The following is a 15,669-nucleotide window of genomic DNA, read 5'->3' as shown; positions in this document are numbered from 1 at the left end:
GTGGGAAGGTAGCCACGGCCATCCTGAGTGCCCCTTGGAGCTGCTTAATAGCGGTCTCCTTAACTTTCTGCTCACGATGGTTGATCCCAAAGGCTAGAACCAACACTTCAACCGGTGCAGCAATTACGGTCTTGCGTAGGATGGCCTCCGCGTGTCTAAAACTGGCGCCCGGGTAACTGTCGATCTGAAGGTCGTCGACGTAAAAAGGTGGTAGGTGGGACAGATTGGAGTCGCCGATCACCAAGAATTTCTTGTTGGCCGACAACTTCCAATCCATCATCCTCCTACTCGAGACCATGTGTCTAGTGGGTCTACGGGGGGAGGCACTGGTCGTATCCTCTACCAACTCGACACATTCTGGAATAGACAGGTGTTGTGGAGTATCTGGGACGGAAGGCCTCTTGTGTGGCTTCCTTTTTAGTGCCCCAGGGAACAAATGTGCCCAATCGGGGGACTCCTGAGGAAGCATCTCCTGAGGGGGCGTCTCCTGAGGAGGCGTCCGCTGCAAGGGTGAGTCCTCATAGTCCACCATAGGAGCCCCGGAAAGTGTGGGCCCCCGTGGTGAAAATTCACCCTGTGGTGCCGTCTCATCTGCCGTCTCAGGCTGGAGAGGGGACCAGTCGGGGGTCGCGGAAGAGTAACGAGGGGACATCACCGAAGAAAGCCCCCGCTCCTGTTCTTCATCCCGAAAGTCGATCAGGAGAGGCGAGGAGGCCGTGGGTCCCCCTGGTGAGTCATCGTCGTCCTCTGTATGGGTGGGGGTGTCCTGGGTTTGATCCGCCCCGGAGCTTGTGGACCCACGTGGTGAGTCATCGTCGTCCTCGGTCTGAGTGGGGGTCTCCTGTGTGTCTTGTCTTGCAGGTGATCCCAGAGGAAGCCTCCTGCGAGATGCAGGAATAAGCTGGGTGGGCGGAGCCTCGCCGAGGGTGTCCTGGGCAGGCCCGCTGTCCGTGGCCCGGGGCTGTGTCACCCTCTGCTCCTTGGGTGGTTCCGGTCGACGAGGAAGGAAGATCGGGGCAACCCGTGCTGGAGGGATTGCATCCCGATCCACCTCAGGAGACCAATCTGGAGCCACGGCGTCGGTGCTGGTAGCCACCGAGACCCGGGCGACGACCCGAGCCGGAGGGCTGCTAGCCCGTACCACCCCAGGAGCCCCGTCAGGGCCCGTAGGGTCAGTATGGGTGCCCACCGATACCCGGGTGGCGGTCTGGACCGGCAAGGACTGGGCCGGGCGTACCACCTCCGCGTTGACAGGGGGGTCGGCGAAGGCCGCGACGATCAGAGCCTCGGCCTTCCCGAGGGTGTCCCCCATCAGTCTGCGTCCCAGATGTTTCTTGGCCCATGTAGAGGCCAGCTGAAAAGCGGGTCTCCAAACCTCGTCAATAAAACTGGTTATCTTGTCCAATTCCACTTGTAGAGTGTTTTTATAATGGTCTCTTAAAACCTCAACCGTCGTTAATGCCCAAGTCCTGGCATTGCACCTGATAAGCGTCTCAACGTCAGGGTTGGAGACCGCTGGTTTGATCATGGTGGCAAGCGTCTCTTCCATTTTTATTATGGACTGGGGGTGAGTGTCTTTTGTAACATTATTCAAATGATGTGTTATTTTGATAATATTATAAAAACACTGTGCTTTTAAATTCCCCTCCATGGACGTTGTGGAGTTGTCAGGGGGTGCAGTCCTCCGAGAAGCGTCCTGACGCTTCTTGCGTGTCTTCTTGGGACGGGGAGGATTGCGGGGACGTCTTTGAGGCCAATGTTCAGGTAAAAAATAGTCCTGAGAATAATGTCTGGGAGGCCTAGAGTCCATGTCTCTACTGGTATTACGGGAGCGCCCATTCCTCCTGGAAGCATCCCGGCGTTTCCTCCGTGTCCCCCTGGGGGGAGGAGGATAGCGGGGACGTCTTTGAGGTGAATATTGTGGCCTAAAGTACTCCTGAGAGTGCTGTCTTGAAGGCACAAAATTCCTATTTTGGCGTGTGTTTCTCCTATAATTCCACTGAGGGGCGCTGCGGCGCTCTTGATGTAGGTCATCAAAATGGCGGCGTGTCTGCGGGTAGGGGCGACGCGGATAGGAATCCTGCCGTCCCCGTGCTACATCCGCATAAGACCTCTGGGGCCGCTGCTCATCCCACTGAGAAAAATATTCCTCCTGGTCATAATGACAACGTTCATCATCCTGGGCGAGCCACTCTGAAGGCGCAGCCTGACGTCGCCGTGCGCGTCTTCGCCCCGACCTGACCGGAAGCCAGTCGTATTCGAACCCATCCGACATATTGCAAAATTATTTTAATATGTCGCTGGTGTGGATGATGTGAAAAACTGGTTGGCGAAAAAAGGTTTGTTCGCTTTATAAAAATAAATTGTCTTTATCCGTTTCCTTTGTGAAAAAGAGAGAACGGAATGCTCGGAGGCGGGACTTCCGCCGAGGTCAAGATAATCACTTCCGGTTGATGGCTGGCTGCATAAACGGTGAGATACGCTTTTTTGTTCAAAAATATGCTGTATCTCGCGCTAATGAGCCACCGGAATATCTCGTGAGTAAAAATAGCACATGTAGTATCAAAAATAGGCTGTTTATTTACAGAAAATAGCGACTAGTGGAACGAAAGCGTCGCGCCGCGACCAGGCCTTCAACTGGACACGGCAAGTAAACAAATACAAGAAAAATACTACAATGTGTCAGAAAAATATGAAAAAAGTAGAAAATGTATATTTACATGAAACGAGTCAGATGGCAACGTTTCGGTAAGATACCTTCATCAGGCCTGACTCGTTTGTAGAGTATTAGCAGGTTAGCACGGCAGGTAGGCTAAAATCAACCTTTTATCCTTGCAGTGAAAACAGGTATTGCAGGAGAAAGGTGTTAATAGCAATATAACATTTAAATGAAGGGGTGGGGTCCACGTCAAACACAAGTTGGCCTTCAAAATAGAAGTCTTGACCACAACACAAGTGTAAAAAGAAGACAACAGTGACCCTCTGAAGCCCCAGGATGCTACTGCAAAATCCTGTCTGCTAAAACAATAACATGAAATGATAGACATTGTTATTGTTATATGATATATAATATAATACAATGTAATATGGTATAAATATTATATAATATATTATAATAAATATATATGTATATATATATATATATATATATATAATAATAGACAAACACTAGTACATTCAAATAGAAATAATACAGAAAGTACCCTGGATGTGTGACCTAGGGCTTCAGTATTAAACAGAGAGTTGGGAGAGGATAGTCCCAGTAAGCTCCCCTTAGTGTAATGCTCTGAATGTACGTATGTGTACCGTACCCGAGGTTAGGGTTAGGGTCAGGGTTAGGGTTAGGTTTTAGGATTAGGGTTGGGGTAGGTTTTAGGTATATATTCCCTGTTACCTCCCCTTAATATGATGCTCCGATTGTATATGAGTCCCATCCCCAGGTGAGTATATTTAATGCGTTTTCTGTCTGTTTTGGCAGGTCCAGGAGGGCGAGCGAGGGAGAGTGAGAGCCGTAAGAGGATTGGAGGCACTGGCTGGTTAGGTTTGGGGGTAGGTTTTAGGTAAGGAGAAGGGAATGGTTAGGGTTAGGGAAGAGGGGGGGTGGGGGGTATGGGAAAAATAAAGAAGGGAAAAACGGGAATGTGCACTGTCCGTCACAATCCAACGGGCTCACACTCACACCTCATTTAGGCCCCCTGGATGTCTGGTGCCCAATTTGGAGATCCAAAGGAGCTCCGCCCGGTGGCGTTGGGCGAGGCTCCATTTGGGATCCGTCTCTACGACAGTCGCCCGGACGGAAGACCACCCGTGTCGGAGAAAATGCTGAACCAGGTGAGTGTTGGTATTTTTATGCCTAACGATGTTGTACTTGTGTTGGGCGAATCTCCTAGCTAAGGTATTGCCCGTCTCGCCCACGTACATATCGCCACATCGTTGGCACCGAATCACGTACACACAGTTCCGGGTGTGTCGGCCGCCACGGCACAACGGCTGGAAAACCTTGCGGTTGTGGGGGTTCACCAACCATTGTGAGTGGCGGACAAGGGTGTCCCTCCTAGTGGAGGGCGGGTCTCTCAGTGAGCTGACCCTGGCCCTGACCAACAGATCATTCAAGTTGGGGTTCTTACGGTAGGCCGGCACCACGTAGCGCCCCGGCAGCCTCCCGCTACTCTCCGCAAAGGTCCGGAAGTGGTCTTTGACCTTCTTGGCGACCCGCACGGCCGAGGGAGAGTAGGTGGTGATGAGAGGGATCATGTCGGTCCCAGGGGGAGGCCCCTTCGGGTCCAAGAAGACCCTCAACTGCCGTCTGAGGAAGGACCTGGAATAGCCCCTCCCCCTCAGGGCAGAAAAGAGGGTCCTCGAGGCCGTCAGGAAGTCCTCCCTTCTGGTGCAGACACGATGGAACCTCAACAATTGGGATTTCACCAACCCCGCGAAGGTATGCTTGGGGTGGAAGCTGCTTTTGAAGAGGAGCGCGTGGGTGTCGGTCTCCTTGAAGAACACCCTGATGTCCAAGTGTTGCGTGTCGGCAAAGTCGGGACCCTTGAATGTCGTGGTGTCCAAAAAGTCGACCGATGTGTTGCTCGTGGTCGACTTGATGGTGATATTTTTATTGTGAGTGTTCAGCGTGTTTAAGAACACGCTGAACTCCTCACTGGAATGGGTCCAGACACCCCAGATGTCATCCAGGTACCGGAAGTAGTGGAGAGGACGTTTTGGGCAGGCGGCCAAGGCAGAGGTCTCCCACTCTGCCATAAAAATGTTGGCATACGCCGGTGCAAATTTCTTGCCCATAGCCGTGCCCTTAATTTGGAGGTAGAAACGACCGTCAAACTCAAAGTCGTTTCTCCTCAAATTAATGTCGAGGAGCTGCAGGAGCTCCTTTTCGGGCCTGCTAACGTCGCGGTACCTGTAGAAGACATTTTTGACAGCCTGTATCCCCTCATTTATATCAATGTTTGTATACAGGCTGTCAATGTCGATGGTAAACAAAATGGCATCTGGGGGAATGCAGACCTTCTTGATTTTATCAATAAAATCATAGGTATCCCTGAGGTAGCTGTCGTGCAGAACGGACAGCGGCGTCAGATAATGATCGATGAACGCCGCCGTTCTGTACGTCTCGCTGCCGCAGTCAGACACAATGGGTCGCCCCGGAGGGATCTCGTGGGGCTTGCTCCACTTGTCTGGCTCCTTGTGAATTTTAGGGAGCATGTAGAACCTGCGGGGGCGAGGATCCGGCTCCCCCATGAGATACCTATGTTGTTTAAAATTGATAAATTTTTTAAGTAGAAGATTATCCAGAATCTTTTCTACCATGGGAATAGTTTGCGGATAAATAGGTTCCGGCAGTGGTTTATAATACGTCATGTCACTCAACTGCCGAGAACCCTCCCATATGTATTGCGATCTGTCAAAAATGACAACAGCACTCCCCTTGTCGGCTGGTTTGATCACAATATGTTTGTTTGTTTTTAGACTATGAAGGGCCTCGACTTCTCCGCGTGTCAAATTGGGAGCGACCGCAGGTGCGCAACCCGAACCGGACATGGAGAGCCCGTCGGACCGGACCATAGCCTGGAATTCCGGAGGCATAAGTCCAGGTGAGGGCTCCCAGCCGGAACGGGCTGTGAAGGGTGTGGGTCCGAGAGAATCTTGTTTCTCATAGTATACCTCAAGTTTGACACGTCTGTGGTAGCGCTGGAGGTCAAATTGAAGTTGATGATGCCAGTCGCTACTGAGATTAGTGGAAGGAATGAAGTTGAGGCCCTTATTGAGGAGGGAGATTTGTAAGGGGGTTGGCGTGAAATTATGGGCCAAATTTATCACGTTCTTATTACCCCCCCGAGCGATCGGGATTATGGGGATGCCAAGTTTAAAAAGTCAAGCCAGTGCTTGAGCATCAACTTGGCCGTGTCCCGAGTCCAGTGGACCAGGTCGGGTTGGGTCTCAAAGTCCCGGCTGTCGAGAGCCGGGATGTGAGCATAATTGTTGCTGATTAAACTATTCAGCCGCCCGAGGTTGTTTTTCTGCTCAACGGGCAAAGCGGCCGAATAGTTAATCAGGGGGATTAGCACTCGGGCCCGTGGGAAGGTAGCCACGGCCATCCTGAGTGCCCCTTGGAGCTGCTTAATAGCGGTCTCCTTAACTTTCTGCTCACGATGGTTGATCCCAAAGGCTAGAACCAACACTTCAACCGGTGCAGCAATTACGGTCTTGCGTAGGATGGCCTCCGCGTGTCTAAAACTGGCGCCCGGGTAACTGTCGATCTGAAGGTCGTCGACGTAAAAAGGTGGTAGGTGGGACAGATTGGAGTCGCCGATCACCAAGAATTTCTTGTTGGCCGACAACTTCCAATCCATCATCCTCCTACTCGAGACCATGTGTCTAGTGGGTCTACGGGGGGAGGCACTAGTCGTATCCTCTACCAACTCGACACATTCTGGAATTGACAGGTGTTGTGGAGTATCTGGGACGGAAGGCCTCTTGTGTGGCTTCCTTTTTAGTGCCCCAGGGAACAAATGTGCCCAATCGGGGGACTCCTGAGGAAGCATCTCCTGAGGGGGCGTCTCCTGAGGAGGCGTCCGCTGCAAGGGTGAGTCCTCATAGTCCACCATAGGAGCCCCGGAAAGTGTGGGCCCCCGTGGTGAAAATTCACCCTGTGGTGCCGTCTCATCTGCCGTCTCAGGCTGGAGAGGGGACCAGTCGGGGGTCGCGGAAGAGTAACGAGGGGACATCACCGAAGAAAGCCCCCGCTCCTGTTCTTCATCCCGAAAGTCGATCAGGAGAGGCGAGGAGGCCGTGGGTCCCCCTGGTGAGTCATCGTCGTCCTCTGTATGGGTGGGGGTGTCCTGGGTTTGATCCGCCCCGGAGCTTGTGGACCCACGTGGTGAGTCATCGTCGTCCTCGGTCTGAGTGGGGGTCTCCTGTGTGTCTTGTCTTGCAGGTGATCCCAGAGGAAGCCTCCTGCGAGATGCAGGAATAAGCTGGGTGGGCGGAGCCTCGCCGAGGGTGTCCTGGGCAGGCCCGCTGTCCGTGGCCCGGGGCTGTGTCACCCTCTGCTCCTTGGGTGGTTCCGGTCGACGAGGAAGGAAGATCGGGGCAACCCGTGCTGGAGGGATTGCATCCCGATCCACCTCAGGAGACCAATCTGGAGCCACGGCGTCGGTGCTGGTAGCCACCGAGACCCGGGCGACGACCCGAGCCGGAGGGCTGCTAGCCCGTACCACCCCAGGAGCCCCGTCAGGGCCCGTAGGGTCAGTATGGGTGCCCACCGATACCCGGGTGGCGGTCTGGACCGGCAAGGACTGGGCCGGGCGTACCACCTCCGCGTTGACAGGGGGGTCGGCGAAGGCCGCGACGATCAGAGCCTCGGCCTTCCCGAGGGTGTCCCCCATCAGTCTGCGTCCCAGATGTTTCTTGGCCCATGTAGAGGCCAGCTGAAAAGCGGGTCTCCAAACCTCGTCAATAAAACTGGTTATCTTGTCCAATTCCACTTGTAGAGTGTTTTTATAATGGTCTCTTAAAACCTCAACCGTCGTTAATGCCCAAGTCCTGGCATTGCACCTGATAAGCGTCTCAACGTCAGGGTTGGAGACCGCTGGTTTGATCATGGTGGCAAGCGTCTCTTCCATTTTTATTATGGACTGGGGGTGAGTGTCTTTTGTAACATTATTCAAATGATGTGTTATTTTGATAATATTATAAAAACACTGTGCTTTTAAATTCCCCTCCATGGACGTTGTGGAGTTGTCAGGGGGTGCAGTCCTCCGAGAAGCGTCCTGACGCTTCTTGCGTGTCTTCTTGGGACGGGGAGGATTGCGGGGACGTCTTTGAGGCCAATGTTCAGGTAAAAAATAGTCCTGAGAATAATGTCTGGGAGGCCTAGAGTCCATGTCTCTACTGGTATTACGGGAGCGCCCATTCCTCCTGGAAGCATCCCGGCGTTTCCTCCGTGTCCCCCTGGGGGGAGGAGGATAGCGGGGACGTCTTTGAGGTGAATATTGTGGCCTAAAGTACTCCTGAGAGTGCTGTCTTGAAGGCACAAAATTCCTATTTTGGCGTGTGTTTCTCCTATAATTCCACTGAGGGGCGCTGCGGCGCTCTTGATGTAGGTCATCAAAATGGCGGCGTGTCTGCGGGTAGGGGCGACGCGGATAGGAATCCTGCCGTCCCCGTGCTACATCCGCATAAGACCTCTGGGGCCGCTGCTCATCCCACTGAGAAAAATATTCCTCCTGGTCATAATGACAACGTTCATCATCCTGGGCGAGCCACTCTGAAGGCGCAGCCTGACGTCGCCGTGCGCGTCTTCGCCCCGACCTGACCGGAAGCCAGTCGTATTCGAACCCATCCGACATATTGCAAAATTATTTTAATATGTCGCTGGTGTGGATGATGTGAAAAACTGGTTGGCGAAAAAAGGTTTGTTCGCTTTATAAAAATAAATTGTCTTTATCCGTTTCCTTTGTGAAAAAGAGAGAACGGAATGCTCGGAGGCGGGACTTCCGCCGAGGTCAAGATAATCACTTCCGGTTGATGGCTGGCTGCATAAACGGTGAGATACGCTTTTTTGTTCAAAAATATGCTGTATCTCGCGCTAATGAGCCACCGGAATATCTCGTGAGTAAAAATAGCACATGTAGTATCAAAAATAGGCTGTTTATTTACAGAAAATAGCGACTAGTGGAACGAAAGCGTCGCGCCGCGACCAGGCCTTCAACTGGACACGGCAAGTAAACAAATACAAGAAAAATACTACAATGTGTCAGAAAAATATGAAAAAAGTAGAAAATGTATATTTACATGAAACGAGTCAGATGGCAACGTTTCGGTAAGATACCTTCATCAGGCCTGACTCGTTTGTAGAGTATTAGCAGGTTAGCACGGCAGGTAGGCTAAAATCAACCTTTTATCCTTGCAGTGAAAACAGGTATTGCAGGAGAAAGGTGTTAATAGCAATATAACATTTAAATGAAGGGGTGGGGTCCACGTCAAACACAAGTTGGCCTTCAAAATAGAAGTCTTGACCACAACACAAGTGTAAAAAGAAGACAACAGTGACCCTCTGAAGCCCCAGGATGCTACTGCAAAATCCTGTCTGCTAAAACAATAACATGAAATGATAGACATTGTTATTGTTATATGATATATAATATAATACAATGTAATATGGTATAAATATTATATAATATATTATAATAAATATATATGTATATATATATATATATATATATATAATAATAGACAAACACTAGTACATTCAAATAGAAATAATACAGAAAGTACCCTGGATGTGTGACCTAGGGCTTCAGTATTAAACAGAGAGTTGGGAGAGGATAGTCCCAGTAAGCTCCCCTTAGTGTAATGCTCTGAATGTACGTATGTGTACCGTACCCGAGGTTAGGGTTAGGGTCAGGGTTAGGGTTAGGTTTTAGGATTAGGGTTGGGGTAGGTTTTAGGTATATATTCCCTGTTACCTCCCCTTAATATGATGCTCCGATTGTATATGAGTCCCATCCCCAGGTGAGTATATTTAATGCGTTTTCTGTCTGTTTTGGCAGGTCCAGGAGGGCGAGCGAGGGAGAGTGAGAGCCGTAAGAGGATTGGAGGCACTGGCTGGTTAGGTTTGGGGGTAGGTTTTAGGTAAGGAGAAGGGAATGGTTAGGGTTAGGGAAGAGGGGGGGTGGGGGGTATGGGAAAAATAAAGAAGGGAAAAACGGGAATGTGCACTGTCCGTCACAATCCAACGGGCTCACACTCACACCTCATTTAGGCCCCCTGGATGTCTGGTGCCCAATTTGGAGATCCAAAGGAGCTCCGCCCGGTGGCGTTGGGCGAGGCTCCATTTGGGATCCGTCTCTACGACAGTCGCCCGGACGGAAGACCACCCGTGTCGGAGAAAATGCTGAACCAGGTGAGTGTTGGTATTTTTATGCCTAACGATGTTGTACTTGTGTTGGGCGAATCTCCTAGCTAAGGTATTGCCCGTCTCGCCCACGTACATATCGCCACATCGTTGGCACCGAATCACGTACACACAGTTCCGGGTGTGTCGGCCGCCACGGCACAACGGCTGGAAAACCTTGCGGTTGTGGGGGTTCACCAACCATTGTGAGTGGCGGACAAGGGTGTCCCTCCTAGTGGAGGGCGGGTCTCTCAGTGAGCTGACCCTGGCCCTGACCAACAGATCATTCAAGTTGGGGTTCTTACGGTAGGCCGGCACCACGTAGCGCCCCGGCAGCCTCCCGCTACTCTCCGCAAAGGTCCGGAAGTGGTCTTTGACCTTCTTGGCGACCCGCACGGCCGAGGGAGAGTAGGTGGTGATGAGAGGGATCATGTCGGTCCCAGGGGGAGGCCCCTTCGGGTCCAAGAAGACCCTCAACTGCCGTCTGAGGAAGGACCTGGAATAGCCCCTCCCCCTCAGGGCAGAAAAGAGGGTCCTCGAGGCCGTCAGGAAGTCCTCCCTTCTGGTGCAGACACGATGGAACCTCAACAATTGGGATTTCACCAACCCCGCGAAGGTATGCTTGGGGTGGAAGCTGCTTTTGAAGAGGAGCGCGTGGGTGTCGGTCTCCTTGAAGAACACCCTGATGTCCAAGTGTTGCGTGTCGGCAAAGTCGGGACCCTTGAATGTCGTGGTGTCCAAAAAGTCGACCGATGTGTTGCTCGTGGTCGACTTGATGGTGATATTTTTATTGTGAGTGTTCAGCGTGTTTAAGAACACGCTGAACTCCTCACTGGAATGGGTCCAGACACCCCAGATGTCATCCAGGTACCGGAAGTAGTGGAGAGGACGTTTTGGGCAGGCGGCCAAGGCAGAGGTCTCCCACTCTGCCATAAAAATGTTGGCATACGCCGGTGCAAATTTCTTGCCCATAGCCGTGCCCTTAATTTGGAGGTAGAAACGACCGTCAAACTCAAAGTCGTTTCTCCTCAAATTAATGTCGAGGAGCTGCAGGAGCTCCTTTTCGGGCCTGCTAACGTCGCGGTACCTGTAGAAGACATTTTTGACAGCCTGTATCCCCTCATTTATATCAATGTTTGTATACAGGCTGTCAATGTCGATGGTAAACAAAATGGCATCTGGGGGAATGCAGACCTTCTTGATTTTATCAATAAAATCATAGGTATCCCTGAGGTAGCTGTCGTGCAGAACGGACAGCGGCGTCAGATAATGATCGATGAACGCCGCCGTTCTGTACGTCTCGCTGCCGCAGTCAGACACAATGGGTCGCCCCGGAGGGATCTCGTGGGGCTTGCTCCACTTGTCTGGCTCCTTGTGAATTTTAGGGAGCATGTAGAACCTGCGGGGGCGAGGATCCGGCTCCCCCATGAGATACCTATGTTGTTTAAAATTGATAAATTTTTTAAGTAGAAGATTATCCAGAATCTTTTCTACCATGGGAATAGTTTGCGGATAAATAGGTTCCGGCAGTGGTTTATAATACGTCATGTCACTCAACTGCCGAGAACCCTCCCATATGTATTGCGATCTGTCAAAAATGACAACAGCACTCCCCTTGTCGGCTGGTTTGATCACAATATGTTTGTTTGTTTTTAGACTATGAAGGGCCTCGACTTCTCCGCGTGTCAAATTGGGAGCGACCGCAGGTGCGCAACCCGAACCGGACATGGAGAGCCCGTCGGACCGGACCATAGCCTGGAATTCCGGAGGCATAAGTCCAGGTGAGGGCTCCCAGCCGGAACGGGCTGTGAAGGGTGTGGGTCCGAGAGAATCTTGTTTCTCATAGTATACCTCAAGTTTGACACGTCTGTGGTAGCGCTGGAGGTCAAATTGAAGTTGATGATGCCAGTCGCTACTGAGATTAGTGGAAGGAATGAAGTTGAGGCCCTTATTGAGGAGGGAGATTTGTAAGGGGGTTGGCGTGAAATTATGGGCCAAATTTATCACGTTCTTATTACCCCCCCGAGCGATCGGGATTATGGGGATGCCAAGTTTAAAAAGTCAAGCCAGTGCTTGAGCATCAACTTGGCCGTGTCCCGAGTCCAGTGGACCAGGTCGGGTTGGGTCTCAAAGTCCCGGCTGTCGAGAGCCGGGATGTGAGCATAATTGTTGCTGATTAAACTATTCAGCCGCCCGAGGTTGTTTTTCTGCTCAACGGGCAAAGCGGCCGAATAGTTAATCAGGGGGATTAGCACTCGGGCCCGTGGGAAGGTAGCCACGGCCATCCTGAGTGCCCCTTGGAGCTGCTTAATAGCGGTCTCCTTAACTTTCTGCTCACGATGGTTGATCCCAAAGGCTAGAACCAACACTTCAACCGGTGCAGCAATTACGGTCTTGCGTAGGATGGCCTCCGCGTGTCTAAAACTGGCGCCCGGGTAACTGTCGATCTGAAGGTCGTCGACGTAAAAAGGTGGTAGGTGGGACAGATTGGAGTCGCCGATCACCAAGAATTTCTTGTTGGCCGACAACTTCCAATCCATCATCCTCCTACTCGAGACCATGTGTCTAGTGGGTCTACGGGGGGAGGCACTAGTCGTATCCTCTACCAACTCGACACATTCTGGAATTGACAGGTGTTGTGGAGTATCTGGGACGGAAGGCCTCTTGTGTGGCTTCCTTTTTAGTGCCCCAGGGAACAAATGTGCCCAATCGGGGGACTCCTGAGGAAGCATCTCCTGAGGGGGCGTCTCCTGAGGAGGCGTCCGCTGCAAGGGTGAGTCCTCATAGTCCACCATAGGAGCCCCGGAAAGTGTGGGCCCCCGTGGTGAAAATTCACCCTGTGGTGCCGTCTCATCTGCCGTCTCAGGCTGGAGAGGGGACCAGTCGGGGGTCGCGGAAGAGTAACGAGGGGACATCACCGAAGAAAGCCCCCGCTCCTGTTCTTCATCCCGAAAGTCGATCAGGAGAGGCGAGGAGGCCGTGGGTCCCCCTGGTGAGTCATCGTCGTCCTCTGTATGGGTGGGGGTGTCCTGGGTTTGATCCGCCCCGGAGCTTGTGGACCCACGTGGTGAGTCATCGTCGTCCTCGGTCTGAGTGGGGGTCTCCTGTGTGTCTTGTCTTGCAGGTGATCCCAGAGGAAGCCTCCTGCGAGATGCAGGAATAAGCTGGGTGGGCGGAGCCTCGCCGAGGGTGTCCTGGGCAGGCCCGCTGTCCGTGGCCCGGGGCTGTGTCACCCTCTGCTCCTTGGGTGGTTCCGGTCGACGAGGAAGGAAGATCGGGGCAACCCGTGCTGGAGGGATTGCATCCCGATCCACCTCAGGAGACCAATCTGGAGCCACGGCGTCGGTGCTGGTAGCCACCGAGACCCGGGCGACGACCCGAGCCGGAGGGCTGCTAGCCCGTACCACCCCAGGAGCCCCGTCAGGGCCCGTAGGGTCAGTATGGGTGCCCACCGATACCCGGGTGGCGGTCTGGACCGGCAAGGACTGGGCCGGGCGTACCACCTCCGCGTTGACAGGGGGGTCGGCGAAGGCCGCGACGATCAGAGCCTCGGCCTTCCCGAGGGTGTCCCCCATCAGTCTGCGTCCCAGATGTTTCTTGGCCCATGTAGAGGCCAGCTGAAAAGCGGGTCTCCAAACCTCGTCAATAAAACTGGTTATCTTGTCCAATTCCACTTGTAGAGTGTTTTTATAATGGTCTCTTAAAACCTCAACCGTCGTTAATGCCCAAGTCCTGGCATTGCACCTGATAAGCGTCTCAACGTCAGGGTTGGAGACCGCTGGTTTGATCATGGTGGCAAGCGTCTCTTCCATTTTTATTATGGACTGGGGGTGAGTGTCTTTTGTAACATTATTCAAATGATGTGTTATTTTGATAATATTATAAAAACACTGTGCTTTTAAATTCCCCTCCATGGACGTTGTGGAGTTGTCAGGGGGTGCAGTCCTCCGAGAAGCGTCCTGACGCTTCTTGCGTGTCTTCTTGGGACGGGGAGGATTGCGGGGACGTCTTTGAGGCCAATGTTCAGGTAAAAAATAGTCCTGAGAATAATGTCTGGGAGGCCTAGAGTCCATGTCTCTACTGGTATTACGGGAGCGCCCATTCCTCCTGGAAGCATCCCGGCGTTTCCTCCGTGTCCCCCTGGGGGGAGGAGGATAGCGGGGACGTCTTTGAGGTGAATATTGTGGCCTAAAGTACTCCTGAGAGTGCTGTCTTGAAGGCACAAAATTCCTATTTTGGCGTGTGTTTCTCCTATAATTCCACTGAGGGGCGCTGCGGCGCTCTTGATGTAGGTCATCAAAATGGCGGCGTGTCTGCGGGTAGGGGCGACGCGGATAGGAATCCTGCCGTCCCCGTGCTACATCCGCATAAGACCTCTGGGGCCGCTGCTCATCCCACTGAGAAAAATATTCCTCCTGGTCATAATGACAACGTTCATCATCCTGGGCGAGCCACTCTGAAGGCGCAGCCTGACGTCGCCGTGCGCGTCTTCGCCCCGACCTGACCGGAAGCCAGTCGTATTCGAACCCATCCGACATATTGCAAAATTATTTTAATATGTCGCTGGTGTGGATGATGTGAAAAACTGGTTGGCGAAAAAAGGTTTGTTCGCTTTATAAAAATAAATTGTCTTTATCCGTTTCCTTTGTGAAAAAGAGAGAACGGAATGCTCGGAGGCGGGACTTCCGCCGAGGTCAAGATAATCACTTCCGGTTGATGGCTGGCTGCATAAACGGTGAGATACGCTTTTTTGTTCAAAAATATGCTGTATCTCGCGCTAATGAGCCACCGGAATATCTCGTGAGTAAAAATAGCACATGTAGTATCAAAAATAGGCTGTTTATTTACAGAAAATAGCGACTAGTGGAACGAAAGCGTCGCGCCGCGACCAGGCCTTCAACTGGACACGGCAAGTAAACAAATACAAGAAAAATACTACAATGTGTCAGAAAAATATGAAAAAAGTAGAAAATGTATATTTACATGAAACGAGTCAGATGGCAACGTTTCGGTAAGATACCTTCATCAGGCCTGACTCGTTTGTAGAGTATTAGCAGGTTAGCACGGCAGGTAGGCTAAAATCAACCTTTTATCCTTGCAGTGAAAACAGGTATTGCAGGAGAAAGGTGTTAATAGCAATATAACATTTAAATGAAGGGGTGGGGTCCACGTCAAACACAAGTTGGCCTTCAAAATAGAAGTCTTGACCACAACACAAGTGTAAAAAGAAGACAACAGTGACCCTCTGAAGCCCCAGGATGCTACTGCAAAATCCTGTCTGCTAAAACAATAACATGAAATGATAGACATTGTTATTGTTATATGATATATAATATAATACAATGTAATATGGTATAAATATTATATAATATATTATAATAAATATATATGTATATATATATATATATATATATATAATAATAGACAAACACTAGTACATTCAAATAGAAATAATACAGAAAGTACCCTGGATGTGTGACCTAGGGCTTCAGTATTAAACAGAGAGTTGGGAGAGGATAGTCCCAGTAAGCTCCCCTTAGTGTAATGCTCTGAATGTACGTATGTGTACCGTACCCGAGGTTAGGGTTAGGGTCAGGGTTAGGGTTAGGTTTTAGGATTAGGGTTGGGGTAGGTTTTAGGTATATATTCCCTGTTACCTCCCCTTAATATGATGCTCCGATTGTATATGAGTCCCATCCCCAGGTGAGTATATTTAATGCGTTTTCTGTCTGTTTTGGCAGGTCCAGGAGGGCGAGCGAGGG

At 51.4% G+C, this 15,669-nt stretch overlaps 2 long non-coding RNA genes across 4 annotated transcripts; both read left to right on the top strand.

Moving 5' to 3' along the window:
* Nucleotides 1–5,626: 5,626 nt before the first annotated feature.
* On the top strand, nucleotides 5,627–7,495 carry LOC140679459 (uncharacterized). Of its 2 annotated transcripts, XR_012050875.1 has the most exons (3): nucleotides 5,627–6,595; nucleotides 6,689–6,814; nucleotides 6,947–7,495. It is a non-coding gene; the product is annotated as an uncharacterized lncRNA (long non-coding RNA). The 2 variants fall into 2 exon arrangements; XR_012050874.1 differs by having other exon boundaries at nucleotides 5,627–6,814.
* A 4,216-nt stretch (nucleotides 7,496–11,711) lies between these two features.
* Nucleotides 11,712–13,580, top strand: LOC140679460 (uncharacterized). Of its 2 annotated transcripts, XR_012050877.1 has the most exons (3): nucleotides 11,712–12,680; nucleotides 12,774–12,899; nucleotides 13,032–13,580. It is a non-coding gene; the product is annotated as an uncharacterized lncRNA (long non-coding RNA). The 2 variants fall into 2 exon arrangements; XR_012050876.1 differs by having other exon boundaries at nucleotides 11,712–12,899.
* Nucleotides 13,581–15,669: the final 2,089 nt, after the last annotated feature.

This window comes from Nerophis lumbriciformis, linkage group LG16 (genome assembly GCF_033978685.3).
Source record: "Nerophis lumbriciformis linkage group LG16, RoL_Nlum_v2.1, whole genome shotgun sequence".
Taxonomy (NCBI): domain Eukaryota; kingdom Metazoa; phylum Chordata; class Actinopteri; order Syngnathiformes; family Syngnathidae; genus Nerophis; species Nerophis lumbriciformis.
This window is presented reverse-complemented; position numbering and strand designations above follow the sequence as displayed.